General features: G+C 36.0%; 1 long non-coding RNA gene across 1 annotated transcript; it reads right to left on the bottom strand.

The window, feature by feature from the left end:
• Positions 1-1748: 1748 nt before the first annotated feature.
• LOC143257643 (uncharacterized) lies at positions 1749-26145 on the bottom strand. The gene is made up of 2 exons (XR_013031973.1): positions 16015-26145; positions 1749-2505 (listed from the first exon to the last, which is right to left on the bottom strand). It is a non-coding gene; the product is annotated as an uncharacterized LOC143257643 (long non-coding RNA).
• Between the last annotated feature and the right edge of the window lie 1180 nt (positions 26146-27325).

The raw sequence follows: 27325 nt of genomic DNA on the forward strand, positions 1-27325 counted from the left end.
TCCTGGACGTCCTTCCAAGTCAACTGATGACCCACACATCGACAAAATCAACACCCTGGTGCGGGCAAATCGACGTCTGACTGTCAGGGAGCTTGCTGAAGAGTGTGGGATATCAGTTGGATCTTGTTACGAGATTTTGACCGAAAAATTGAAGATGCACCACGTTGCTTCGAAAATTCAGCCCTCAGAACTCGTGAGTTTTTGGCCAAACACTCGATCACTGTTCTTCCCCACCCCCCTACTCACCTGACCTTGCTCCTTGCGATTTTTCTTGTTCCTCAAACTCAAAAGACCCTTGAAAGGACGAAGATTTGAGACAATTCCCGAGATTAAGGCAAATGCGACGAAGGAGCTGGAGGACATTACAAAAGAAGCGTACCAGGACTGTTTCAACAAGTGGAAACACCGTTGGGATAAGTGTGTGCCTTGGGAAGGAGAGTACTTTGAAGGGGTCCCAGACCTGTAACTTCTAAATAAAGTACATTTTGTTCTATGACGTCAGTCCGCGTATTTTTTGAACAGACCTCGTATATTTAAATTGTAAAAGCTGCATATTAGAACTTTTTTTTGAGACTTTTTCTAGAAGTAGTTACACAACTAGATTTTTGCTCATAATTAATGTGTGTTGGTGTTTTAATTTTTTCTTCATCTTCGTTTCTGATCTTATTCACTTTTGCTTTAGATAACTGAAGTTGATAAGTCTGTTTTGAAACTCAAAAGAGTACAATGTCTGATCTTGAGTGTGAACAAAATCACTTAAGTGTTTGGATCTCAACCTTCCAAAATATTTAGAGTTGCATGGAAATGGGATTAAGTTTCAAATACTGTAAATTAATAAGTTGTCTTTGTTGATTTGATTTCAGTCTAACTGGCTGAAGTATTTACTTGTGAAATATGGAAATAGACTATGCTCTGAGTGCCAGTCCAACTATATAGTGAACAACATCTTACCCTACTTTAATAGGCCTTAACCTTAAGCATGTGGCTGGGGTTCAAAGTACCCAACATATGACATTTTATGAATGTGGTATTATGTGTTTCATGTCAGGAGTTATGAACTATTCATTTAACCCTACACTGATTTAGTGGCAGACCATGGTAGAGGATGGTAAATACCAGTTACTAAATACAGGGATTCTAAAAAAAATTACAGATATGCATTATGGACATTCTAGAGGCTAGACAAGTATATTGTCGGAACTGTACAATGGTCATAAGTATTCTTATTCTGCAAACAAACATTACCTTGCACTTTGACCTGTCTTGAGTCAGACTGATTTTGGTACAAACATATTTTGAGTACAAATACTTTTATAACTAATGTGTTTTTTTTTCCTTTTCATAACTTGGACTAATACATTTGTATAAAATATTGTCATATTTCCTGTAAATATGCCTAATAAACTCTGAATTACAGTCAGTATTCTTTCTTCAATGTGGAGTCTGTCCAGTGAACAAATCCCTTGAACAGTGGTTAAATGTGCTTTTAACATAAACTTATCTTGGTAAGGTCAACAAGTCCTCTCACACACATTCTGACCATCATATCAAATTCTTGATTATCATGCTTTTCATATGTCATCCTTTTTTCAGTCCATCAAGCATGTGGTGTTTTATATCTATGTTTGATATATCCAGTGACTGACATTCATGTGGCTTGAAAACTGTTGCTTATAACAAGTTTGTACCTTGAGATAGATGTGTTTTTTTTTTCTTGTTTGTTTATGGTAAAATATCAAAGCCATTGTACTTAAAACATTTATTGAACTTTCTTTTACTTGGGTGTGTCAATTTTTTCCTTAATGTGATGTTCTATCACTGCTCTATCAAGCTAATAAACATTTTTAAGTTTACACATTTAGAGAAAAAAATACTAAGTTTAGTTAATAATGTCTATATTTATAAAAATAAACTACTTTATCCATTAATTAAAATTTCAGAATGGGAGGTACACCAACTTTTCACAAGTTGAAGCTGCACAGTGGCGACACCAGGATATTTTCGTTGGGGGGACTGAGGTAAACTATGAAGGGACTTCCCAAAATGCCATCAATATGAAGTATAGATGGTAAATTATAATAATGTAAATACCAAGGTACATTTCAGAAAGGTGTACTATTTTGAACTGCATTTTCAATGCAGTTTTCATTGGAAACTCATACTCTGAATAATAATTCATTATTACAAATTAGAAATAATCTCTTTATGAAAATATATGTACATGTAAAAGAGGAAGCTCACCTAAATTCCACCCAAGGTAATACATAATAATAAAGAAAATCAAGTTTAGCTTAGATTGAACATTAAATATACCATTAAGAGTAAAGCTACAAATAAAAAGAAATATAACATAAAGACATAGCAGAAACGAATTATCCCACATGAAGTTAATACACTCGGAGGAAAAGTACGGTCACAATCAGGCTAGCTATCTTTCATCATGTTGTGTTTAACATAAACTGTTGTAACTTGAAATCAACATGGTAGCACAATCTTCATCTTCATCTAAAATATGAGTGAGACAGATTGTATATAGTTATAAGCAGAAATTTCCAACTTCCTACATTTTTTATTTGCTAGGATGTCAATAAATTTGTCAAACTTACTAAAGAAACTTCTCCCTTTTCTGAATAATGACAGAATTTGTTTAAATTACTTGTAGCTTATATAGAAATCCAGATAATGTGTAGTAGTTTTTGGACATTGTATTCTGGTAAATTGTAAATATTTTTTGTGTTGTAAAATGTACATGGGAAAGCTACATTAATTTTTTTTAACACCAAATTTGTAAAATATTGCAAGAATTAGAAAAGAACACCTAATATTTTCATGTGTGTGAAAAAAGCAGAGAATTGTAGCACTTCATGAATATGCAGTAAGTTGACACTTCCTTATTATTTATATTTTTTTTATTCTTACATTATTTTTATTTAAAGTAAATAAAATGTAAAAATTATAAATTTCACAGCTTGACCTCAGTAAAATATAATGTCAGAAATTTCACAAGCTTTAGCACTGGTATGAAAAATGGCATTTAGATCACATGCTATTTACGTTATCTCTCTGGAGAAGTGTTAACTTCTCTTACAATTTATTGTATGCAAGGATTACTGCTTCAGTGAATACAAAGTGCAGAAATACTCTTATTATACATTCTTCTAACTGTTGAAAATTTCTAAAGAACTACATGTAGAATGTATTGTTAAAAATATAATAGGGCTAATTTTAATGTCTAATTACATCCAACTTGATTATAATCATGCTTCAACAGCTTGAAAAAAGGTGTTCTCACTTTAACAGTTGTTGTTGTAACAAATATCTTATATAAACACTGTTGATCTGTCACTGTTATGTTTCTTGCACACCAGCCAGCCTGGTGAGTTAACTGTGGTTAGTATATCCAAAGTCAGACTTTCATATGGCTTTAAAGACTGTTGTTTTATAACATTTATACCTTGAGATAGATATGGTAAACATTTTAATGTGTCATTGTCATTACTAAACAATTTTATGACCAACATAATACATGTTAGAAATTTCATTTTATCTATGTATTTTCCTTGTTGTGTGATATTCTGTTATACTTAATTAAAACCATTGTATCAATGATATTTAAAAGTACAGATGATATTTTGTGGAAATTGTTAATTTGTTCATGGTATGTAGTTCCTTTGTAAAATAATTAGATATGATTTAATTAAGCACTGTGTGCTGTTTGTGTATAAAAAGTGTAAAGAAATAAATTATTTAAGAACAACAAAATGCTAAGCCTTTTCTCTTACTTAAACTTCTTATTGTTATAACCTAAAAACAAGAAAAAGTCCATAAGTTACTATGTAGGTGAGCAGTTGATGTTCCACTATGTGAACTGTAATAAAGCTTTTTAAGTCATGTATGTTTATACCAATTTCATAAACTAGTCAGTTTTGTGGAGCTGGTTACCTTTGGGATTCATGATTTGTTGTTATTAGTTTACAAAGGGTAACAATGAAACATTAAATTCCACATAACTACACCATCAAGGAAAAATGTTTGCACTGCATGAAGTATAAAATAATAGCAAGTTTTAGCAAGACGTTTTTTTTTGTAAATAAAACTGATCAAGTACCAAATCTTTAAATATATAAAACTTTAAATGATGCTCTATTCAAGAACAGAAGTTTCACAATGCCCTGGTTAACAATAACAGGGGCTTTAAAATGGTCTTGTTACCAAGAGCAGGGTCTTTTAAAATGGCCTGGTTAATAAAAAGAGGGGCTTTATAATGCCCTGGTTAACAAGAACAGGGTCTTTAAAAATGCCTCATTAATAAGAAAAAGGGAGTGGACCACATGTTTCACAAGTTATCAGCATAGTGGCTACTGATGAATTTCAAGGTCAACATTTTAACAAGTTTATAGATTGAATTAAAAGGTAATATCCACAGAATATAAAAATAAACATCATGTATTTCCCAACTGAAATTATCTGTTTCTACCTATACCATGAACACAGTGTGATAGCCACAAGGTAAAACTCATCTAAAAACTAGAAAGTAAATTTTTCTGACAACTATTGCGTTAAATCAACTTTAGGATTCAGATAATTATATGTCAACTACAAAGTTGAATTAATCAAAAGATTTAGTAAAATTTGTGTGACAACTGTAAGATGAAATTCACTGAAAATCCAATGAAACTGGTTTGACTATTAGATAACTTTTTCTGACAAATAAAAGGGAAGATATGATAAAGATTTAGTAAAATTTGTGTGATAACTATAAGGTAAAATCTCCCAAGGTTTAAGCCATATTTGGAAACTTAAATATGGGTAGGTAAAAGTGACAATTTATTTATAAAGAAACATCCACAATTAAATTACTTCATTATTATTGCATGTCAGTAAACTTGGCACCAGAGTGTAGTTTATAATTATAATTTAATACCATGTAAATTAAAATTTTGAAAGTACATTATTTGAATATATTCTCACCCTTCATGTTTGTGCATCAAGTGACACATCATTGTTCCAGCATAAGCATTTTAGAACTCCTTCCTACTACATCATTATGTAAGTTTCTAAGGACTTACTAATTTGTATCTCCAAACTAAACTGAAATTTGTTATTCCTATTATTTTTGCTTTAACGAGTTGTATGTCATAAACTGACATAGTTTATGTTTGCTGTTTTTAAAATATTTAAATAATTATTTGAAATTTACAGTTGGATTATTATAATCAATAGAAAAAGAAGCTTTTTGTTTACTCTTTTCCTTATGAGATCAGCTCATTCTCACAACCAGTTTCTTGAGGAATTTTGAATCAGTTTCGTAGGTTACTATCACTGAGGTTGCCTTGACCAGTTAAGGAAGATATTTTTAACACACATATATCTTAGTTTAGAAAACCAGTTAAATTATAATAGTTTTTAGGACATTGTATGTTAAGATTTTCTGTTCTAAATGGATTATTCTGGAGTTAAACCCTTAACTCTGCCATATTAAAATTTGTAATTTCTTGATTACTCCCAATTTATTCCAACTGTCATTATGGAGCTAATCCCTTCACTCTGTCTTGTTAAACCTAGTAGATTTCTTGATTACTCCCAAGTTATTCCAATTGTCATTTTAGTGGAATAACAGTGACTAATACCACATGAAGACCCTTCAGGGTGGATTTCTGTACATGGTGAGGGGACCTCCAAGGGAATTTACCAAGTGTTGTGACCTATGAAGGAATGAGAGTATCCTGGCAGTTGAGGGGTCCAACCCTAACACACCACTTTGGCCTTCAATTCCTGTAGACAGAAGGCCTTGGTACACTTGGGCTAGGGTCAACCAACTACCAGTGTTGGGTGTTCTCAACAGGTGTTGTGGACATTGTATCTGATGCTGGTGTTTGGGCATAGTGCTTATTGAACCCTGGAATTGCTGCATTGTTCTTGTTTGGCATTGTAGTGCATCCTCTCATAGGGCTCCAAGGTGGGCGGAGTCAGTAAGTGCCTAAATATTATTTTTTTATTACAGATTCCCCATATAAAAACTAAGATAAAATAGTAAAAAAAACAGTTCACAGGTAAATGACCACGTCTTGAAGATTCTGAGCAGCAATTTTCATCATTTGTAACACCTGTACCTCATTTTTTTATATTACATTCTCTTTCAAACAAATCTTTAGGGCAAAAGCCTTCTTTTTTTTATTCAAAAGGGACTTGCTGGCTCTCCAAAGTCAATCAAAAAGCTTTGCTCTGATTACATATTAATGGAAACATCCACATCTAAACATAGTGAGCTCCTCTTACATTCAAAGATAATTGGTCATATACCCATTAACGTTATGCCCCATGCTACTTTGAATTCATCATGAGGAGTTAGTATTGAGAGGGATTTGAAGAACACCCCTGAGTCAGAGATTCTCACTAGTTTCTCCACCCAAGGAGTTTCTGCAATGAGGCGTATATCCATAGCAAAGATGGAATTATCATGCCAACTAATGCCCTCATTTTAACATTTACATCACTGCATCCACCTGCCACCATCAAGGCAGGTTATCTTAATTGCAAGATATGACCATACATTCTAAACCCTCTCATATGTTTCCAGTGTCAGTGGTTTGGTGTGCTTGTTGAGGTGGCAAGGACCACAATGCATGTGAGTGTGACACAGACCCTCATTGCATTAATTGCAATAGCCTTCATCCATCCTGATTTCGTTCTTGCCCTAAGTGGTTGGAAGAAAAAGAGGTGCAGCATTTGAAGATGATTCAAAACATTACTTACCCTGAGGTTTGAATGTTGCAGTCCACCACTTCATCTTGGATATATGCTGCTGCACTTCCTTCCATTAGTGCAGTGGGAGTGCCGACAGATCTCTATGTGCTTCCAACAGAATCATTCTCAAACCATAAGTCTTTTGACCTCCATGGTTAGAAAAATTAATGAATCAATGTCAACACCCATCTGGGTCTCTGATATTCATTCCAGCAAATCCCAAGATCCACTTCCTTTGGTTATGGGTACGAGCATTTCCTCAGGTACATCTTCTTCTCCTGCCCCAAGATGCAAACTGGTCATTCGTTCACATCCTCAGTCACTGAAATCCTCTTCCAACAACAGAGACCTGCCCACTCGAGCCAGAGCAGGATCCAGGAAGGTCGACAAACCTCTCGAATAAAGAAAAAGACATAGTCAAAAACAGAAGGACTCTCCATCCAATTCACCTACATGTAAATAAAAGTGATCACTTTCATACAATTGAACTTTCGAGGTTTACATTATAATCTGGATTATACCAAAGCACTCATTATTTCCTACTATCCTGTATGTCTTTCTTTACAGGAAATATTTCTGAAACCTGCCAACACAGTCACCTTTCTTTGTACAGAAATGACAGGTTGTGTGATGGTTGAGTGCAAAGAGAGGTGGCACTGTTGGTTGATCAGCATGTGCCCACCCTGTCTTTGCCACTCGACACACCTTTGGAGACCATGACAATCCATGTTTCCTTGGGTTGTACCATCACTGTTTGTTCTCTCTACCTGTCCCCAGAAGAGACCTATGATCAATCAGACCTCTGGTGAGGTACTGATACTGATGGGAGGGATTGCTCTGTAGAGTGTAAGCTCTCAAATCACCACCTTTCTCTTTTCAACACTGGTTCTTATACTTATTTTCATGCACCGAGTCAGTCCTTTTTTGCTATTGATCTCTCAATTTGCTCCTCTTCATTATTTTCCCATTTTTCATCGAGGTTGATGAGGCAGTGATCATTTTCCTATAATCTTGAGAGACACTGGCCGTGGTCGATGCTACTCGACCCACATGTCCTGGCGTAAGCTTGATCAGGCAAATTGGCCCTCTGTCACTGCTCTCTCTCAGAACTTTATCCTGCCATCAATAGATGACTGTGTTGCAGCAGTAACTGTCTGTATTATACAAGCAGCTGTTCAATGTATTCCTAAAACCTTGACACGTTTTCCACTACATCCTCGTCTAGGGTGGGATCCTGCCTGGCACATAGCAAGGATAGTTCAAAAACGAGTCTGAGATACTTTCCGTACATATCCCATACTCTCAAACTGCATCGATTTCCAGTGGGCCTGTGAACATGCTTGATAGGTGAGACGTCAAAGCCAGAAGGAATCTTGGATTAAGTTCACAACCAGCATATCTTCTACCACCAGTTTCAAAGTCATATGAAATAATATTCGAAAGGTCAGTGGGCAATATAACTCTGTCCCCCTCTCGATCTTGCTCTCTAATGGCCAAGAAGTAGCTGATACCCAGAGCATCGCTGATACTCTAGGTGAAAGCTTTTGCAGGGTATCTAGCACTTCTGCTTCTTCTTCCACCTTCTTAGCCATCAAGACTCGGGCAGAGCAATCACCTCTTTCCTTTCAAGTTGATTGTCTCTATGACTACAATCATCCCTTTACACTGCTGGAACTCAAACTGGCCCTTCATCAGTCTGGCAGTACATCAGTTGGACCTGATGATATACATTATGACATGCTGCACCATCTATCTCCTGCTTCTCTTCCAATTCTTCTGATTGTTTCTAACCAGATCTGGCAGGAGAATGTATTTACTGATGCCTGGCACCAGGCTATTGACCTGCCTTTCTCCTGGAAAGGATCCCAAGAGCCCTTCAAACTACTGTCCAATTGCTTTGATGAGCTGTCTCTGTAAGACCTTAGAGAGAATGGTTAATGCTCTTCGTGTTTGGTTCCTTGAATCTCCTCTCGTCCACCCAGTGTGGGTTCCGACGACAGAGCTCCACCATGGACCACCTGATTTGACTTGAAACGTCAATCAGAGAAGCCTTTCTCAAACAACAACATCTTGTGTGTGACCAATCCATTTATGGAATAGGCACAGTGGTGATAGTACCAGAGCAGATAGATTTAGCTGCCGTGTCTGCAAGCCTGTTCCCACAAATACCGTGACCTGGTATCCAGAAAAACTGGATAGAAGTAGATGTTAATGAGAAATGGGCCAGTCGGTTTTGAATATCAACGAAAGCAGGGTGTGAGCCAACGTAAAGCGATTCCAGAGTCAGTAGAGAATTAAGTAAGTCAGTATAAATAGTGCAGTAGGTATACTGCTAAGCTTCAATATGATCCAGGGCAAGAGATATGGCAGACAGTTTCAGCAGTGAACACAGAAGCTGTAGAGGGGATTCTGCAAGCAACCACCCAACCACAACAAACCATGGCAGAGTTACCTGATTTGGAACCATCCATATGAATTGGAATGGAATGATTGTTCAAAAGATGTTTAGTAAATAAAAGACAGTACTTCCAATTGGAAGTATGTGCCTTTCTCAGATGACTTAAAGAATGGCCACATTTGGGGACTGTAATAAGCCATGGTGGGATGGGCTGACCAGTGGATTTTGCAATGTTATCCAAGGACAAACCCAATTCATCCAATTGCACCTGGATGCAGAGGCCAAAAGGAGCAATGGCAGATCATCTGTTCTGAAAAAGTATGACCCACTGAGGAAGGAAAACACATCCCCAAGTGGGATGCCTTGGTAAGGAATTAAGTTTCAAAGAATATATTAAAGACAGTTGCAAACGGCAAAGATGCAGAGAAGGTTCATGAGATTCTACGTATAAGCTCTGAACTGGGAAGGTGTGGAAAGCCCCAGTGCAGAGTCAAAGTCCTTGATGATGAATGGGGTCCAGCATCTTTAAGGCCGAGGGTCTGGCAGAGCCATAGACCATTGATCCATAGTCGGATTTCGATCGAATAAAAGCACAATATATCTTTAACGTAGAACATCGATCCACTCCCCAACTGGTGCCAGAGAGAACATGGAGGATGTTCAGTGCTCTTGTGCATTTGACCCGTAGCTGATTTAAGTGTGGTATAAAGGTCAGCTTACGGTCAAAGATAAGCCCCAAGAACTTGGTCTCAGGGACCACTGGCAGAGAAACTTTACTGATATGGAGTTCAGGATCAGGGTGAATACCCCGTTGGCAGCAAAAGTGCATGCAAACAGTTTTAGAGAGAAATTGAAGCCGTTCGCCGTGGTCCACATCAGTACACGATTGAGGGCACTTTGTAGTTGCCACTCAATATATCTCACGTTCGACAACTGACATGAGATGTGAAATTCGTTGATATAGAGCCCGTTTGCAACAGTGAGGAAGTTGTTCAGTGATGGCATTTATCTTTATACTGAAAAGTGTGACACTCAAAACACAGCCCTGAGGGACCTCAAGTTTCTGTAGAAGAGAATGAGAAAGTGTCAAACCCACACGAAACTTGGAATCTTTTGTCCATTAAAAATTTTTCAATAAACATGGGTAAATGGCCACGTAACCCATATATATGGTCTCGCAAAATGCCATACCTCCATGTTGTGTCATAAGCCTTCTCAATGTCAAAGAATACTGACACAAGATGTTGTCGTTCAAGAAAGGCTTCTCTGATTGACGTTTCAAGTCAAATCAGGTGGTCCATGATGGAGCTCTGTCGTTAGAACCTACATTTGGTGGGCGAGAGGAGGTTGTTTGATTCGAGGAACCAAACACGAAGAGCATTAACCATCCTCTCTAAGGTCTTGTCAAAGCAACTGGATGGTAGTTTGAAGGAATCTTGGGATCTTTCCCTGGCTTAGAGAAAGGTAAAATAATAGCTTGGCACCAGGCATTAGGAAAAACATTCTCATGCCAGATCTGGTTGAAAACAATTAGAAGAATATCAAGAGAAGCAGGAGAGAGATAGCACTGCATGTTTTAATGTACATCATCAGGTACAACAGATGTACTGCCAGACTGATGAAGGGCCATTTTCAGTTCCACCAGTGTAAAGGGACAATTATAGTCAAAGAGACAGTCAGTTCGAAAGGAAAGAGGTAAACGCTCTGCCTGAGTCCTGATGGCCAAGAAAGTGGAGGAACAAGCAGAAGTGCTAGATACCCTGCAAAAGCTTTCACCTAGAGTATCAGCGATGCTCTGGGTATCAGCTACTTCTTGGCCATTAGAGAGCAAGATCGAGAGGGGGACAGAGTAATATTGCCCACTGACCTTTCGAATATTATCCCATATGACTTTGAAACTGGTGGTAGAAGATATGCTGGTTGTGAACTTAATCCAAGATTCCTTCTGGCTTTTATGTCTTACCCATCTATCATGTGCACGGGTCTGTTGGAAAGCGATGTGGTTTGAAAGTGTGGGATACCTACGGAAAATATCCCAGGCCCGTTTTTGAGCCTTCTGTGCCATGTGGTAGGCAGGATTCCACCACAAATGAGAATATCGTGAAAAATGTGTTGAGGTTTTAGGAATACACTGAGCAGCTGCTTGTATAATACAGTCAGTTACCGCTGCCATACAGTCGTCTATTGATGGCTGACTGATGATGGCAGGATCAAGTTCTGGAAGAGCAGTGAAAGTGGACCAGTCTGCTTGATCCAGCTTCCACTGGGGCACACGGGTTGTGTGGCACTGACCACGGCCAGTCTCTCTCAAAAGTATAGGAAAATGATCACTGCCTAGTGGATTATTGTCAACACTCCATGAATGGGAGCAAACCAAGAGATCAATAGCGGTAAAGGACTTACTAGATGTGTGAAAGTAAGTGGAAGAACCAATATTGAAAAGAGAAAGATTGTGATAAGAGAGCATACACTCTACAGAGCGACCCCTCCTATTAATAACAACACTTTTCCAAAGGGAATGATGTCCCAGGATTAGAAAGGGAGACAGCAACTGTTCAACAAGAGCATGAAGGTCTGATTGATCATGTCTCTTCAGGGGACAGGTAGAAAGAACAAACAGTGATGGTATGACCCAAGGAAATAAGAATGGCTACAGCCTCCATGGGTGTGTTGAGTGACAAAGACAGGGTGGGCACATGCTGATCAACCTACAGTGCCACCTCTCCATGTACTCATCCATCACACAGGCTGTCAATTCTGTACAGAGAAAACTGCTGAAAGGTGACTGTATTGGCAAGTTTCAGAAATGTTTCTTGTAAGGAAAGACACAGGATGGTAGGAAGCAATCAGTGTTTTGATGTTATCCAGATTAGAATGAAAATCTTGACAGTTCCATTGTATCAAGATGGCCATTTTTTGATGACGGGTTGGTGAAGTGGCTGGAGAACCCGTTTATGACATCTTTTGTCCTTATTTGGAGGAGATCTATTGACCTTTATGGATCCTGCCCTGGATCGATTGGGCAGGTCTTTGTTATTGGAAGGGGATACCAGTGACTGAGGACGCGAACGAATTATTGTTTTGCATCTTGGGGTGGGAGTAAAAGATGTATCTGAAAAGATCCCTGTATTTGAAAGCAAAAGATGTGGATTTTGGGGTTTGTTGGAATGTATGGGAGGAACAGAGATGGGTGTAGAAGCTGATTCATCAACCTTTTTAACCATGGAGGTAAAAAGGCTTTTCATTTGTTTTGAAAATAATTCTCTTGGAGGCACAGAGAGATCTGTCTGCACTCCCACTGTAGTTGTGGAACGAAGTGCAGCAGCATATGTCCGAGATGAAGTGGCAGACAGCAATTTCTGAGCCTCAGGATAACTAATGTTACAAGTCGTTTTCAAATGCTGCACCTCTTTTTTCCTCCAACTATTTTGGGCAAGAATGAAAGTAGGAAGGGTGAGAACCATTGCAGTTGATACAACGTGGGTCCATGTCACACTCATAGGCATTGTGGTCTTGCCACCACAACAAGCACATGTCAGTGAACCAGGACGTAACGTCTTTGAGAGGCTGAACCTCTAACATTGGAAACATTGGAGAGGGTTTGGAATGTATGGCCATAACCTGCAATTTAGATAACCTCTGCCTTAATGGTGACAGGTCCATGTGGTGATGTAAATGTCAAAACAAGGATATTTGTCAGCAGTCTAACTCCATCTTTGCGAGTGGAGATGCACCTCACTGCAGAAACTCCTTGAGTGGAGAAACCATCAAAAATCTCTGACTCGGGGGCATTCTTCAAATCCCTCTCAACAATAACTCCTCATGATGAATTCAAGGTAGCATGAGTGATAACCTCAATAGGTACATCCCCAATAGCCACTGAATTCAAGAGGAGTTCACTGTGTTGGGATGTGGATGTTTCAACCAATGTCTCCAGATTGAAGCTTCTTTACTGACTTTGGAGAGCCAGCAAGTCCCTCCAGAATAAAAAGGATGAGAAAATGTGGTACAACTGGTGGTACAGAAGTTGAAGATTGCTGATCAGAGTCTTCAAGACGTGGTCATTTACCTATTGACTGTTTTTTCACTATTTTATTTAAATTTGTCGTAGGAGTATCCATAGAAAAAAAGGAAAATTTCGGTACCCACTAACCTCATCCACCATAGAGCCCTACGAGGGAACACATTACAATGTCATGCAAGGACATTGCAGCAATGCCAGGGTTTCTTGAGCACTATACCCAAACACCAGCATCAGACACAATGTCCACAGCACCTGTTGAGAACTTCCAACACTGGACCAGCCGGCTGACCCAAGGGGGGCCACCCCAAAGCTACCTGTCTACAGGAATTCAAGGTCAAAGTGGTTTGTTATGGTTGGACCCCTCAACCACCAGGATCCTCTCCTCCCCTTCATGGGTCGCCAAGCACGGCAAACACTTGGGTGGATGTTTAGATCCCAGAGGAGGTCACCAAAAAGAATAGAACCTTCCCTGGGAGGTCCCCTCACCACGTACAGGAGTCCACACCAAGGGGTCATCATGTAGGAAATCTAAGAAATAGACAGTTAACTGTTTACCAGCAATAACATATTTAATTGCGTTTATGTTTCTAATACGCTATTAAGTTCAACATAATTAAAAGTGTTTTGCTCCTGATTTTTGTTTGTATTCAATGTCCGGTGCATCAAGTTGCAGTGTCCAACAGTAGACAGCAAGCATTGACGGATTCCAGTTGCCCTGATATTGTTTTTCCATTGTAGCAACGTCCTGGTGAAAACAGAAGATTTCGATGAAACGGTACATGATGGGTAAATTTGGATGTGATTTTCGTGATCAGCAGCCAAAAATGTATAAGGAACACCCAACAATGTTCAAGAAGCAAAAACTTTGTTGTGCAGTGTAAGTTAAAGTAGAGATGTAACATACTGGTTATAGCTGCTGTATTTCTTAGCTAATAGTTTTAGGCTTTTGAGAAAAATCATGTTTTGTAAGAGAATGGAATAGGCATTGTATTGGGAAAACAAAAATGAAGTAAGAATGTTGAAGATAAAAGTAGTTTGATGTGCTGCCTTCAGCAGGAATACCAAAGCTTATATAAATGTTTAAAACCAGCTTTTGCTAATCATAATGGACACAGAACAGATAGCCAATTGTATGTAACAACCTACAAAGAAATGAACAGAAATACCAGCTGATGTGAAGCAGCTAAGAAGTTTAGGTGAAATATCTCTGAAAGAGAGAAGTTCATGTCAGTGGAAGACTAGCTGTGGAATATACTACTTGGAAAAGTGTATTATCAGTAGAGGTACTATTATTGATTAGATGTTGTAATAGTAATAACATAGGGTTTCCAAGTCTGGGAGTGTAGGATTTGAATGGAGGTTATAAGAGTTGGTAGGTGTAGTCTGTTGAGTGATGTTTAATTGAAAGATAGCAAAAGGGCAGAGAAAACTCAAGTATTTGAAGTTTGAGAGTTCAGATGAAGTCCAATCACAAATAAATATGTTCTGTCATATAATTGTTGTTGTCAGAATATAAGACATTTTTTAATATGTTAGCATAGTATTGTACAGTCTGTATCATTAGGCTGTATTAGTATATAATCAGGCCAATTCATTATACTTTGTTAGTTAATTCAGTATGAGATATCAACCGATAGAGTCAGCATATGTCATTTTATCTCACAATACAGAACTACATAATTGCAGCTAGTTGTTACTGGCTCTTTCACAATATTGTGAAACTGTTTAATTAGTAATTCACTCATTTTTGGAAAACATAACTTAAGGATAAAACACAAATGTGACAAAAGGAAACATTTATTAAATGTAGCAGAATTGTCAATATTCCATCATCAGTTATGCAGAGGTACAAAACAAACAAATAATATTAATAATTACAATAGAAATACTTACATAAAGAGTAAACAGTTTGAATATACAAATTATAAAACTAGAAAATGAAAAATGTTGCACAAATGAAACAGTTAAAATAAGTTTAAATCTAGTGAAGACTGTGTGTTAATTGGGAACTGGAGGAGGTTTTTTTGTGCATAATGTTTCTTTTATAAGAAGTTCAGTGTCATGTTTGACTGCTGTGAAGATTTTAAAAGTTTAAAGAAAGAAGAATTGGATGTCCTATTTCTGTATTGTGCTGATAGATAGTAGTGTTGGGAGAGATTGTAACCTTCCAGGGTTCACATGCTAATATTTTAAGGTAGTATTTGGGTTTCATCAGTATACAAGGTTTTACAGTTTCTGCACATGTATAAGTAAATGTAATGTGAGTATTGGGTAGTTGGCAAATGATCTTTGTAATGGAATTTTTCTTTTGGCTGGAATCAGGTTTCAGAATAACTTTCAGGTCTATTTGGATATAGTAAGAGTTACATAATTTTTTCAACTGATTTGTGGTAAGGAAGTTTTGTCTTCCAAGATAATGGTAAGCAGGTGTACAAGGGAAGTTTGGGTACAGTGGATGCTTTAAGTGATTTGACAAACAAATTAGTTAAGAAGTTATTTTATCCAAGAAATGTGTAGGGTAGCTGTTTATAAAAAGAATGTTTTGTGTGGAAGTAATGTCTTTGTGAATGTCTAGACAGGATGAGTTAAGTTTGTAAGCTCTATTTGGTAGACAGAGGATAAGATTGAATTTGAAACGTTAAGGCTATAAACTGTCAAATTGAGTGAAAAGTCCAGTAAACGTGCTTTTATGATAGACATAAGTTGAAAAGCTGTTAGGATCATGATTAACAAGAACATCCAGAAAGGAAATAGAATTGTCTCAGTTTTATGAGTGAAGTGCACAGAGGGTGTTATATATTATGTGATCAGTATAGTGAAAAAAAGAACAGTGTTGTCAACTTACCTTCTGTAGAGAACAGGTTTGAAGCTAAATGGACAGTTTTTAAGCTGCAGGGGGAGCCCATAGCAATGTTATACATCTGCTCATAAAAAGGAGAGGAGAGTCTCACATCAGAAGTTCAAGCAGAGATTTGGAAAGTCCATTGACAAGAATGTTTTTAGGAAAGAGACTGGAATTGATATTTCCATTATTCTGTTTTACCGTAATGAGACAACACATCACAATTCCATGTTAAAATAAGTAGGATAATACGATGTGTTAATGACCATGTATATTTACACTAATACATAATTTATTAGTTTTTGTGTTGGTATTTCTATTCCTCTTTAGAGTAATTTTGCTTTTAAATGCAGGCAACAGAAATGCAAAATATTTTGCATTGTGTAAGCTGAAATTTACAAATTGAAATAATTCTCTAGACACATTCTTTTAAATCCAGGTCATTTACCCTCAATATCTTAATAATTCTTTGAAACTTTCTAAATTTGTACAGGACTCTAAACTGTTACACACACACACTAACTTGCTTGTTGTATCAGGATGTAGCAATCAAAAGAGAATACAAAAACTACAAAAATCAATGTTATCCTGTTACTGGTTAAACAAAGTTATTAATTTTCATATACATTACAAAATTAGCTTTCCAACACCTCAAATGTATTCATTTTTCTAATAACCATTTCACTGAAATTAATTATACATTAACCAGTATAGTAATAAAACATTTTAGCATATAATAGTTCTGGTGTCCTTTGGATTAGATTTTAATAATTATTTATTTTTAATTCCTTTCACAGTTAATGTAAAAGGAAAATTCTTAGTTCTACCTTTGTTTCTTAACTCTACTTTATCATTATAGATTTTCAAATACATTATTAATATTTTCTGTACAACTGCTGCAAAGGTAATATTGTTATTAATAGTTGGAATTTCTTTTTTTTTTTTTTATAAGCTGTTTATGGCCATAAATTGATAATGGTAATGCCTCAAGACTTTGTTGCAACAACATACTAAACCAACTGTTTGATTTAGCATATGAAAAGTTGACTAACGGAAATATAAAACAGAAAAAAACAGATGACAAAATGTTCTTTTTTTGTATCCCTTGCAGGTAAAAAAGAAAGCACCTAGAGGAGCAAAAAATTCCAAAACATAATGCTCGTCACACTTATTAGTACCTAAACTATTATCTTATTTTTAAAATTTATTAAAGATGTTTCTGATAATAATTAGTGATTAAAAAATATATATTTTGAAAAGTTAACTTTACTCTCAGTTGTAAATGTTACACTGTTTTTGTCAGTTTTATATATTTTGTGGTGGTGTGTCTGCCCTACTCTCTTTCTAACAGTATAGTTTTACATTTTACTTTTTCATAACCTGCTAGAATCATACAAAGGAGTGGAAGTTCTGGTAGATAGAGATTTCCAAACCAGGGGCCATAGCAAATACAATATTGTTGAAGTAGTCAGTACCTGTAGATTCATAAGGTAAGGGGAACCTTATGCTGAGAAAGTTTAGGAGTCCCATCTGAACTTACTCAACTAGGAGTATAAAACAATGCAATGAGATGATGAGAAAAGGATAGAGGGGCTGTCAGATTTTGTATAGTTATTGTTTTTTCATGAGCTACTGATGCAGCACAGGGCAGTGTTCAAAGGTTGCAAGAGAGAGAGAAAGCTGACCAAGCAATTCTGTGTCCTGTAAATTTGGCTAGAATAGCAGTTAATGGACTACTATAAAAGTTCATGATTAATTGAAAGCAGTGCTCTTTCAATACCTCAGGGTCACTTGCAACCTACTTATTTAGTCACATATAGGATTGGATATGAACATCAATAAAGGTAAGTTGAAGTATGTTTCTGTTTTGTATACAGTTTTCTAGAATCCTGTTCTAGATCCTCGTTGCATCGAGAGAGAATTGACCCTTGCCTATTAGGCCAGTCAAAGAAATCCACACCAAATTAATCATTCAAGTTGCCATTGTCAATATGGAAAAGATTGTAGTCTAGTTTAAATGCAAAACAAATGTAATACCAGCCATCAACACAGTAAGTTAAAGAAATAGAACAGTGGGAGTAAGAAAACAGACAAAAGTCAGAGTGTAAAGAAGGAACTAGATCCTGTATGTGGCCAAGAACTGGTAATGAGGGTTTTATATTTCACTTGGTTTTTAAACAGAAGTTGAGAAGGGTGCAGGGTTTTGTACAACAAATAAAGAAAAGAGAAAGTACTTTATGGAAAAGGATTTGGCAAGTTTTATTTGTATCACATTTTTGATATGTTATTCTGATATTTGTGTAAAAGACAAAAAGTACTTTCTCTGTTTTCAAATTAAAAATAATACCCAAAGGAATTTGATACTTATGCAATGGCTAAAACTTGATTTTAGCTTCTCAGTTGTTGACATTTAATAAGTAAGAAAGGGCTGAGATAATTCAATCTATTTTTCATCTCTCTCATAGAACATGAGTCCTTCTGTACTACAAGCAAGTGCTCTACCCACAGAGTTAAAGGGTTAACTCACTAGCAGTAATGTAACAGACACCTTTAAACCACCATATTCTTCTCTAACAAAACAGACTCACTCTTTGGCATTACCTCAGTTCTTTCTTTTTGTAAGTTCAATATTTTGTATTTTTTAGGCCTAGCATCAAACAAGTGCTTTACCCACTGGGCTAATGGGTTTATTTGGTAGCAATGAGGAGTAAAGCACATTTCAACAACTTAGATCATAATTTTTCATGTTTTCATTTGTGTATTCACAATTGTTTGAGATTATTTGGTGTATGATTTAAGTTTAACAGAGTATATGTTTTTGGTCCAATTAGTAATTATAACAAGTAAAACTTGGATATCTGAAAGTTGACTGACATTGGGCAGGAAAGGAAAGTCACAATATTTCAAAGTAAATTATGAGCATTATCACAGCTTGAAACAGTGCACCAATCCTAGGTTTTTACCAAAATACTAGTTTTATATTCTCACTTTCTTGGTCTGTGAAAAGATAAGTATGACTGAACATTAACACTACTGGTGTTAGTGTATAAAACCTCACTTTTACGTGTTTTGCGAGTAATAATTTTTTTTATTTTTTTTTTTCTTTAGCAGTATTGATGAAAATGTTTAATGTGTATGTACATATATTTTATTATATATTATGATTTTTGTTACTATAGCACTTGGATTTAGAACTAAGTCTCATAAGCTGGCTAAAATCCATATGATATAATTACAGCTGTGCCCAAAAATATTGCTAACAGTGAGGACAATCAATTAATCAGTGAATTTGATCATCAACTTAGAAAAACACACAAGTTCAAAGAAACGAATTTAACACAAACACAAAACAATCAAGCTTGAGTGCTTTCAAATGGTGGGCCTTTCTTCTTCAGGGATAAGCTGAAGAAGTTTGTCCCTGAAAAACGAAAGATCAACCAATCAAAACCACTTGGGTTAATAAGATTTTATACCTTGGTGTTTCAGTGAATTCCAGTTTTAATAAGGTTACTTTATGACTTTGGGCAGAGGCATTTAGAACAGTATATTAGTTATATTAATTGCCAAGTTAATTTGTAGTATTTATCTCTCCTTTAACCAGCAGATATAAATAATAAATAGACATACAATGTGGGGCTAAATTACCTAGCAATCAAATGTTGAGTTTGTTGCAACAGATTGTGTTATATATTTTAAGATTACATAGGATAGTAAGTGTTGTCTTGCCTTTATGAATACGTTTGTTAAACAGCAGAATAGCTTAGGTTAAAATATAAAAAAAACACAATTTAAGAATTTTAAAAAATCATTTTGATTCTAATTTAAAAGTTTGACTATCTACTTCTGCTACAAGCTTGAATAGAAAGAAAACAGTTAGCCAATAATCCTTTTAAAGTTAAGATCAATATAGTGTCCATGGAAAATGAGTAATTGAGGTAATTTTACAAGAAATGTAGGCCTAACACCATCACATTTCTAAAAGATAATACATTGAAACTTCTAAAGTTTGTCACTTGCCTCAATTGACTGCATTTTTGAAATTATATTACTTTATACATAGCAAACATACTATAACTTGTCACGTGTAATTTTAATCTCGGCTACCTAAATAATACTTATTCTGAGATATTATACACAACTAGCACTCTTTTAACTTAGCCACTCAACTTCACACTTGTTTGTATCTCAGCATACTGGCATGGGTATTAACACTTTTACTAATAACACAGAGAACAATGTTTTGACCTTCCTATGCCATCCTTAAATGAAAATGCATTAAGGGAAGCAGTTGAGAGAGAACCTCACACAACAGTACGTGAGCAGGCTGAAAAGCTAGGCACAAGCAAATCAACCATTGCCAACCACCTGGATGTGATTGGAAAGACTAAAAAGTTGGATAAGTGGATTCCGCATGAGCTGACTGAAGATCAACAAAATCGGCAGTATGAGACCTATCAAGGTTGATGCTCCAAAAATTAAACGAATTGGAAATCGAGGTACTGCTTCATCCATCTTATTCCCCAGATCTTTCCCCTACAGATTTTCATTGTTTCAAGCACTTTGTCAAATTTTTGAACAATACACGCTTTCAAAATCAGGGAGCTGCAGAAGAGGCTTTCAGGGAGTTCATTGTCACACAGAAACTGTAATTTCTACAGCAGCGGCAAAAACAGCATCGTTACACGTTAGCAAAAGTGTGTTGAAGCACATGCTGCTTACTTTGATCAAAGTATAATCTAGAACAACCTGATTTTTATTTGTTTGAAATCTATGTCTTTTAGCATGAAAACTATGTATGGTGGTCTTTATTTTGTATTTCAGCTGGATCATCTAGTTTCAATGATCAGCAGTAATCATATATCATGCTGATATTCCACCTTCACTGCTAACTCCTCTCCAGTTCCCTATGTCTTGATGAATCCTTTCTTGTTCTTTGCTGAAGCATCAAGAATCTCAGGGCAATAGTCAATATGCGAGTGTAAAAAACAAACTTTCAAGCTTATATTACAACCCAACTCTTTGAATGGATGGAGCATGTTAGTGACAATATTTTTATAATTTAGGTCCTTGTTGTTTCCTAACAAATTTATTAATAACATTTTTAAAGGCAATCCACAATTCTTTCTCAGCTTTCCTCATTGATCTTTCTCAATGTTTGTCCGAAGTCAATTTCCTAATCTGAGGTCCAACAAAAATATATTCTTTAAGTTTCGCTTCTGAAAGAGCTGGGAATTGCCCACATAGATACTTGAAACAGTAATCGTTTTTGCTTAAGGACTTTACAAGCTGCTTCATCAAGTCCAGTTTTTAGTGAAGAGGTGGTACTATTGTCTTCGTGTCAAACAAACCTTCACTTTCAATGTTTTCGATCCTGGTATAGGACCGACTCTGGTTAACCATTGCTTCTTTATCCAGTGTTGATTTCATACTCTGCTGTCATTTTCACACAAAATATATGGAAACTTTGTATAACTGGATTGTTGACCCAACAATATACAAAGAATTTCAAGTTGCCACAAAGTAGCCAACAAAATTTTATGTATTTGTCCTTTATAAGAAGTTCAAGATTTTTGTATGTTTCCCTTAAGTGAACCGACTGAGCAATAGGAACAGATGCATATATTTTACCATTATGGAAAAGAACAACTTTTAGATTTCTTTTGAATGAATCAATGAACAATAGCCATTACTTTGGTTCACATACTACACATTCTAGTACTGGAATAAAATTAGCAGTACTTTTGTCATAAATCAGTGACCTTCTTGTGAAAGTATGGTATAAAATCTTTCTCACAAATTCTTTTCTGGTAAAATGATGGCACTGGAGAAAGTAAGCCCAAGCCAGAAGTTGGGACTCTAAAATCTCTGAAGAACCCATTGGAAGGCCCAAATGTTTCATCAAATCATTAAGTTTACCTTGAGTGAAAAGTTATGGTTCACATACCATACATGCATGATATTTTATGAAAAATAAGTAGGCTCTTTCTACTCGCTATAACACTGGGTTATCAGTGTTAAAACAAAAAGAACTATTAAGTTATAGAACTGAGTTGTCACTTACGAAACACAAACCAAAACAAAACTGGGTAGTTGTAGTATTGAGTTATCAGTGACGAAACAAAAAGCTGAAATTTATAGCAAATAACTGGGGCAAAACAGAAAGCTAAGAAGTTATTGAACTGATTTGTAAGCAATAAAACAAAAAGCTGAAAAATGAAAGAACTGAGTGACAAAACAAAGTTCAGAATTATAGTTTGCTTTGTATATTTTGTGATGTGCTTTACATTTCCTAAATCAACCTTCAACAAAAAATAGTTAGAAATCCCAAACACTGTATGTCGAGATTATTAAATTTAATATGTTAAGTAATCTTCTTCAAAATGAAAGACAAATTTCTATTGTTGTTGAATTTTTCATCCGGCAATATCTGTCCTCTTTGTATATTTCTTCCCCCAATTTTACACATTATATTTTACCTTATTATTGTATTCATATTCATGTTTTATTATTTCCCCCACAAAACACTGGCTCATCGGTAAGTCTGAAGACCTATAACGCTAAAAACCGGGTTTCAATACTCGTGGTAGATATGACACAGATAGACCATTGTGTAGCTTTGTGCTTAAATACAAACAAAATGTTTTCCTTATAGGAGTTGAAGATACATGCCAGTTTGTTTTAATTTAAATTTCAAGCAAAGCTAGCCATCCCTAATTTAACAGCGTAAGACCAGAAAGAAGGCAGTCAGTTATCACCACCCACCATCAACTCTTGAGCTACTCTTTTAATAACGAATAGTCCACAACTTTATAACACCTCCACGGCTTAAAGGTCAAACATGTTTGGTGTAACGAGGATTCAAACCCACGACCCTCAAATTACGAGTCAAGCGTCCTAACCACCTGCCCATGCCAGGCCAAAATGTGACAGCTTGGTATGAATACTTGAGAGAAAAACACTTTTAAAAAAAGGTGTGGTTATACTGGTAGAACTTGCGTTTAAATCATTAGGATTAATAGAAATGACATCTCTTCCTTACTATACAAACTATATGCTGGCATGCGTGATTGCGACAATACCATTACAGTATGATTACGATACATAAAAATAATATGACTACAACGATTACAATGCATGATAACAATACAATTATATTATGCTTACAATGTATGAGAATAATAGTACTACTAAAATATTACTACAATGCAAGATAACAACATTAAAATTACAATATGACTACAAAATGCAGGTTTTCAGTTGTTTACAGTTCCTATCCTCATTTTTGTGTGTTTGTGAAGGTCTGGCAGTTACTAAGGTCATCCAATTTTAAATCTAAAAATCACAATTCACTCACTAGTTTACTTTGCGAGCCTTCATTATTGTAAACTGTAATAAATTTATATAGATTTTAATTTATTTATATTATGCCGAGGCTTTTCAACCTCTCATAAACTGTACAGACCAATTCCCCATTCCTCAGTTAATATTAGTTTAACAGAGATAACACATACCTTCCAGACCAATTCTCTATTGATCACTTAGTATCAGTTTAACACAAATAACACGTTTGTATGCTAGCAATTGCTTACAGTTCTTGCGTCTTTGACTGGGCTAAAATTTGATCCCCTCTTGGGATTACAAGTAAACCCTAGAAATTTAAACAGTATTTTTTAAAGCCTACTTTATCAGATAATATCTTCAGTAAATTCTATAAATACTAATCTAACCAAAGTTGATTTTCCAACATTTACTGCACTGTTTTCATCATTACACATTAAAAAGGTTTACTATTCTCTATTTAATATTTCAAATGTGATAAACAAACTATCATTAATTATTCTATTCCATTTGGTCTCAGGGATAATGAGAACAATGCTGGATGACAAACGAATTATCTTCTTATTTTGAATACCAGTAAAGTAAGTGAATCGCTATCAAATCTAAAGACGAACATCTCATACAATAATCATTAAACTAAATTTTGGTGTTTAGCAAAAGAACAAAAGAGGCTCTGTGCTCGTTGCCTGCAGAAAATGTTTTTCATTTGGCAGTTGAAGTTTCGTTTTTTTTTTTTTTAATGCTCAAAATCGCACGTAAATTCATAGACTCACATCTACTGAAATATTTTAAAATTTATTTCAGTATTGGATCATTATATGATGGATATTATAAAAGCCAGACCTTAAGACTTAAAAGAATTCTAAAACTTGTTAGTATTAAAGCAACGAATTTTACAGCTTCTTAACTGAGTGAAAGACCAATATATAAGAATTTTGGAAATTGATTGGTTATAACACTTGACCAACTAGGAAATCACTCAACAAATAAGAACATAATTTTAATAAACATGGCAGAAAGTCCAACAAACATGGCCATGCAACTACTGGCTCGCTCAAAATGTTGTTATATATTGGATACAACAATGCATTACAATACCAGTAGCACAAACACAAAGATGCTAAAATCAGGGGTTCAATTCCCCTCGGTGGACTGAGCAGATGGCCCAATGTGGCTTTGCTTTATGAAAAACACATACACATAAACGCAAAAACTGAATGACAAACAAAGAATGCAATAACCAAACAATGCATTCAATAAACTAGGGCATACACTAAACAAATATACACATAAATACACATACAATATATGTTTCCCCAAGAAACAGTAAAAAGTAGACGATTGCTTAGTAATTTTACGTTTGTCCATAGTTAAGCACAAAGCTACATTGTGGGACATCGGTTTCTAGCATTTCAAGTCCACAAAAAACCTGCTGTGCCACTGGGGGAAGGGGTCAAATACTAATTAAAGGTAGAAAATTAACAGTGAAAAATAATCTTTATAAAACCAAGGCACATACTAAAAAACATACACCAATACATTTATATCTATACAGTGTATGAAATGTTAACTCAATAAATGCAAAAAACGAACACAGTTATTCAATGAAAGAGAACACTTGGCAAAGAAAAATAACCTGAACATGCTCAAGAAATGAAGGTGTACTTCAATAGGTACCTTAGAATGATATTTAGACAAAAAGACTGTTCTCACGTTATAATGAACTAACATTTCAAGAAAGCCTCACCAATCGTGAGTAAACATAAGCTGACACAAAGAAACTTAAAAGTCGGTACGCGTTATATTTCGACAAATGAAAATGAGAGCAAAGCAGAGTTCTGTGTCCTAATATTACCCGTACATTTTATTACTAGGCCTACTTCAATTACAGATGAAACATAGAAAGAGGAAAGATTTGTTTGACAACAGATAAAATGTTCATCTAAAGAAAAGAAAAATTTGGAAGTAGGGTCTTACCCAATGTGGTTTATTGGTATACAATAAACCATGGAACGGTTGTTGAAAGAAGAAACAACAACCTTAATTTAAAGTTGTCATGAAGGTTATGATTAGGCCTAAATTTAAGGACCCTCATGAATGCTACGTACTAATCCTAGATGATATATCTTATATCGTGGTCTCTCACGACTATTACGTATTAGCCCTTAATTTAAGAATGCTTAAAACTGCTACGTACTAGGCCTAGATATACCTTATATTCAGGGGTGTGCAACAGGCGGCCCGCGGGCCACAACCCGGCCCGCCAAGCCATTTAGTGTGGCCCTAGTTGTTGTAATCTAACCATGTGGCCTGATCTGTAATCCAACGCAAATGGAATATTTTTAAAAGCATCGATCCTACGGGATTCCCAGGCTTCGACTCGACAAACTTCTAAAATTATCTTTGCTAGAGAGGAGCAGGCCGAATTCGATTGGTCGGCCTCCTTAGGGCATGAATAGGTAACGTGCACTAGCACAATTGTCTACGACTCAACGTCATGTCCTGAACCTCGCCTTCGCCCACTGGCGACAATTTTCCCTAACCTCTGCTGTCCGTCATTCATTATTGGTGAAAATTTTATTTCCTTTTACAGTTACTACAAGAGATTGAAGGTAAATTGATTATTATTTAGCATATTGTTGTGACTTTACTGAATTTATTAAAATTTTTGCTTTCAGATGCATCTGATTCTATGTACAGTGTGACCTCGTTATTCGCGGGGTTACGTTCTTTACCCTCCCGCGAATAGCGAAAACCGCGAATATTGGATGCAGTTTTAAAACGTATATGTATGCGATTATATACTATATGAAATGCTTCCCAAACACTAATGATACTTATACTCATTGATGCAGTAATAATGTAGCAATATTGCATACTGTTATGTATTTCACTAAATTGTACCGTGCGTTACCGGGCTGTGCTTTGCCGTTTGCGTTGTTGGGAAGCTGAGGCAGTCAGCCAATAGCAGTCAATCTTGTTTGGTGAAGACGACAATTGATAAAACGGCTTGATTGAGTAAATACAACAGAAATCTCCTCGAAAAGCCCTTTCAGTCTCTGTGACCTACAAAACGCAGTTCGCGCATAACCCGCGAATGGCGAACCGCGAATAGGCGAGGTCACACTGTATTTTGCTATTCTCAATTAATTTAAGTACCGGAAGGCTATGATCGGGATGCCAATTTAGAAACATGTGTTTCTGTCCATAAGAGGTTCCATGTGTAAATAAATTGTATGTTTTTTCTACTTTGCTATTTTCGTGAGAATAATTTTTGTTTTGATTTCAGGGCTAGTAAAATGTCAGCAGTTAAGAAACGAAAAATTGATGATGAGGGAAGGTTATTCAACAGTGAATGGTGCACAAAATATCTTGTTGTCCCACATAATCAAGGTGTTGTCTGCCTCGTCTGTCAAACTACAATTGCAGTCATGAAAGAGTACAATATTAAGCGACATTACGCAACTAAGCACTCCTCCCAGTTTGATGAAATTGTTGGTCAGGCACGAAAGGACAAAATTGAACATTTAAAACATCCATTGAAAAGCAACAAGGTGTTTTACCACTTTCAAGAAAAATTCAGAACTGGTGACAAAACTGAGTTTTAAGCTTTGTGAATGTATGGCAGAAAAGGGAAAGCCTTTCAGTGATGGAGAATTTATTAAAAATTGTTTAACAATATTCACAGAATATGCATGTCCAGAGAAAAAATATTTGGTGGAGCAAACTAGCCTTTCCCGCTTTACTGTCTCACGCAGGACAAAAGATCTTTCAGAAGACATCAAAGAAACTTTGAAAGAGAGATTGAATTCGTGTGAAGCTTTCAGTCTGGCTTTGGATGAAAGCACTGATATCAATGACACATCCCAACTTGTCATTTTCATCAGAGCTGTTACTGCAGGCTTTGATGTTTTCGAAAAGTTTTTAGATATGGCAAGCCTTTCCTCCACAACCACAGGACAGGATATTTGTGAAC

Source organism: Tachypleus tridentatus, chromosome 7 (genome assembly GCF_004210375.1).
Source record: "Tachypleus tridentatus isolate NWPU-2018 chromosome 7, ASM421037v1, whole genome shotgun sequence".
NCBI classification, from domain to species: Eukaryota; Metazoa; Arthropoda; class Merostomata; order Xiphosura; family Limulidae; genus Tachypleus; species Tachypleus tridentatus.